At 25.1% G+C, this 4,269-nt stretch overlaps 1 long non-coding RNA gene across 1 annotated transcript in view; it reads right to left on the bottom strand.

Annotated features, from left to right (window-relative positions):
• Positions 1–490: 490 nt before the first annotated feature.
• Positions 491–4,269, bottom strand: part of LOC111640296 — a 55,645-nt gene continuing 51,866 nt past the window's right edge. Inside the window, exon 3 of the long non-coding RNA XR_002759253.1 lies at positions 491–560. This is a non-coding gene — a long non-coding RNA (uncharacterized LOC111640296). The remainder of the gene's footprint in view (positions 561–4,269) is intronic.

Below are 4,269 nucleotides of genomic sequence, written 5' to 3'. Positions count from 1 at the left end.
AAATTTAACAGCTTTTAATTTTAATTAAAATATCAAAATTACAATTTTGTTAAGTTTTATACAGTTTAATATTTTTGAAAATCATTATAAGATTTTTATTAGTTTATTCATCTGAATTAAATTTTTGATTAACTGAAGATAGATATAAATTCTACAAAGTTTGTCAATAGAAGAACTGATTCTTTTGTTAATCATTGAATGCTACGAAATTTAAATTACTGAAATATATTAAACATTATTAAATCTCCAAAAATAATCAAATATCCATAAGTTAAAAATTAAAATTATTTTTGCAATTTAACAATTTTTATAAACTGCCTGCATGAATTTATACATATTAATAAAAATCAATGGTTTAAATCAACATTTTACATTAAATTTTTCAAAATTGGAAATTAAGAGCTTTTTATATTAAAAAAAATCTTATATTCATGCAGTCTTTAAAATAAATCTTTAAATTTTAGATATTTACAACAAAATCAAAACCTACATTTCTGAAGCTCCTCAATATCAGCACTTTCATCATCTGACTCTGTACCGGAATCATGATCGTCATCAGCCTGGATTAGTACAGAAAAACTGTTATATTTCATTATTTTAGATTATAAAACTTATTTAAGTACATTATATAATGATACTGAAAGTATTTTATATAAATCTTAGTGTCACATGCACTAAAATAATGTTCAAGAACTTTTACATAAAGCTGACTAAATCTATGTTTTAAAAATTCAAATTTGAACAAAACTTTAAATATTTAAAAATATCTTAAAATAAGATGAAGATACAGCTACAAGGTACATCTTTTGAAATGTAACCTAATTAAATAGAAAAAATTATTTTTGCAGATTAGGAAAATAATGAACAACAACAAAAATTATGTAAACAGTCATAATTTTAATACAGCTGATTTCACAAATCTCAATTATGCTGTAAAAAATGCATAATAGTAGGGACCAATGTATTTACTTAGTGAAGGGAAGAGATTGATTGATGAATCTGTTGCAAGGTTACTGTGCATTACCAAAAAGGGATTCTTGAACTTAATAAAAATTTCCAGAGCCCCAATCAAGTACTACACAGTCTGGTCAAGATATATAAAAATGTTATATATATAGATAATTAAATTTTGACAATATCTTAAAAAATCTAGTTAACTTTTGATGATTGCAGTAGAAGTTTATTAATCTTATACTCTCCAGCAGTATACTTCAGTAAACTAAAACTAAACATAATCTACAGTATATTGTATTGTGCTAAACAAACATTGTTTCATTATAGCCGAGTTGTTCTTTGTCTTCAATAATGGGCCTTACTTAGCACACCTTAAACAAGTTTCTCATACTTTGAACATCTGTAGCACTTGTGAATCATATGTATACAGTATGTCTGGAACATTTACAATGATTCATTCATATAATAATGTTGATTTTATGCAATAATGTGTTCATTAACAATTTAAAGGTTTTTCAGTCAGTGAATCTTAACACAACAATCATGCACTACCATCTTCAGACTTTAAAAAGCATGTGTTAACAAATTAAACAGTTTAACAGATCTGATGCATGCAGCAGCATGTACTGGTACGAAATGTACAGTAATGCATAACATTCAGATTGTATTTTTATAAAATTCATTAAATTATATGCAAAGACATCCAGTAATCAAAAATTTTTGATAATTAGGCACCACTTTGATTCCATAATTGCAAGATTAACAAATTTATACTGTACATTCAGTATATATTTAATAATAAAAGAATTGTAAAAAACAAATGCATAATTAACTAAGATATTTTAGAATTTCTTAACAATGTAACATAACATTGTTCTCTAGTAGGAGGAAAAACTTACAGGTACATAAATTTTCTATAATTTTATAAAATTATGCATTTTTGATGTTACATATATTTGAAAGAAAAATATTTTAAATATTGCAATTTTAAATAGTAAAGCATAAAATATATTGTAATAAACTATTTCAAAAAGGAAGCAAAAACATTTCTAGTAATTATAATTTAGAATTTTGCTGTTTGACTTTAAATTCAAAGTTATACAGCATCCAGAAAATAAAGTACATTTGGCTATAAAAAAGAAAAAAGTTTTATTAAATAACTAGTACGAGATCAGTTATTTTTCTACATAGTCACCATTATGGTTTAAGCACTTGTCATAGTAAAACTCTAGTTTTTGGATTCCTTCATCAACAACTTCCACTGCCAGTTCTTTTAGCCAGTTAGTGACAGCTTCTTTCACCTTATCATCTATTCCAAAATGTTTGTTACCCTAAAACACTTTCAGCTTGGGAAAAAAGGTGAAAGTCACTGGTGACCAGGTCAGAACTATATGCTGGGTGGTCAAAAACATTCCAGCCAAATTTCTGAAGCATAGCTTGAGTGACTGCAACAGAATGTATCAATAGTTGCTAGTTTTCCTCCTTGATTAAACACCATTTTTCTCACACTTGTTTCATTTATAATGTGATGACCATACACTTCCATGATTTGCCTAAGGATTTCTGTAGGACAAACTTTCTTCACATTTAGAAAACAACACTTTGCACTTGGTGGGATTTTCAATTTCTGTACACAGTTTAATCCTTGACAAAACAGTAAGCCTGCCATTATTGAAATTCTACATGCACTAAGCTAGCATATCAGAGAACAGACTGACCTTAAATTGACAGCAGTTATTCACCTGCACAGAGTGCTATGTGCAAACATTCCTTATTTTCTGAATGGTCCTCGTATTTATTGAAAAGATATTAATCATTCATATATAAATAATCTTCATTAAGTGAAATGCAGAATTAAATAAAACATTTACTTTTTCTTCAGAATTTTCAGTTTTTAAAATATATAAAGGCTATGTTAATTATTATATCAATTTTTGTATTAAAGTATTTTTACAAAAAAGCCAAAAAGGTTGAAAAAACTTTAAATAAATTATAAAACTCAAATTTAATATGGTGATTGCAAATAACATTTTTGAAGTGTATAAATTTAAACAAACATTTCAAATTTATTCTTACAACTATTAGAATAAACTAAATTCTTACATGTACTTAAGTTGAAAATGATCAAATTGATTGAAAATATTAAACTTTTTATCACAATTTTGCAGATTTATATTCATTTTAAGTATTTTTATTGAATCCATAAATTGAATCCATATGCAATTTGATTTTCCATGTATATTAATTATTTGCAATGATGATTTTATACATCAGTAATAATGAAAGATTTTGTAAACACATTTAGATTTAATTTCATTCAGTTTATCAAATGTTAAGTATATAATTTGTGTTAATAATTTTGTGTGTACATACACACAGACAATTTAAAATTCTAAGTTAGCAAATCTGTTATTTCAAATGAAGAAGCCTATTAAAATGATAAAAATATTCATGAAACCACTGAATTTCCATTTGTTTATTAACAACAAATTTATGGCTAAGAAATAAATTATCAAAAGAATTTTATACATTTAAAAACAAAGTTTTTCCTCTGAAGATGAAGCTGCTCTACTCCACCTTCAGATTAAATACAAAAACATTTTTATATTCAGATCTGAAGATAGATTTTAAAAACAATATGCAAATATTTTTATTCTTAATTTACATGTGTAAATAAAACTATACAAAAAAAAAATCAATTTGATTTATAGCACTAAGATAAATATAAAATTATTTAATTTTAAAAAATATATAACTGATTTTCAAATATTTGATTTTTACATTCACATTTTGAACCACCAGTATTTAAACTGATATTTAAAAAGAGCCACAAATCAACTGATTTATAAATATAAAACTGATCAGATTTCTTAAAATTTTTAAAGAATTCTTAAGAATATTATGACAGCAATACATAATATACATAATTTTATAAAATAGTCACCAGATCTGCCAACCATCTAAATGTTTGAAAGAAAGAAAGAAACTGAAAAAAATAATTATAATCCTTGTGATTTTATCTGAATAGTGTGTCACATTATTTTTGAAAAAAAAAAAATTGTGTTAAAAAATTTTAACAAACTAAAGTTAGCTTGAAGATATCCATACTTGCAAATATAATTCAAATAAAGATTACAGTTGACCCCCCTATAACACTGTTGATAATTCCGTTTTATATGAATTCCATGTTGTACGAGTCACTTAGATTTTACAAATACAGTACAGGGCTGTGAACAGCTCATGTATTTGTAAAATCTAAATGACTCATACAACATGGAATTCATATAAAACGGAATTATCAACAGTGTTATAGGG

This window comes from Centruroides sculpturatus, unplaced genomic scaffold, assembly GCF_000671375.1.
Source record: "Centruroides sculpturatus isolate CEXI.00-Female unplaced genomic scaffold, Cexi_2.0 scaffold1329, whole genome shotgun sequence".
Taxonomy (NCBI): domain Eukaryota; kingdom Metazoa; phylum Arthropoda; class Arachnida; order Scorpiones; family Buthidae; genus Centruroides; species Centruroides sculpturatus.
This window is presented reverse-complemented; position numbering and strand designations above follow the sequence as displayed.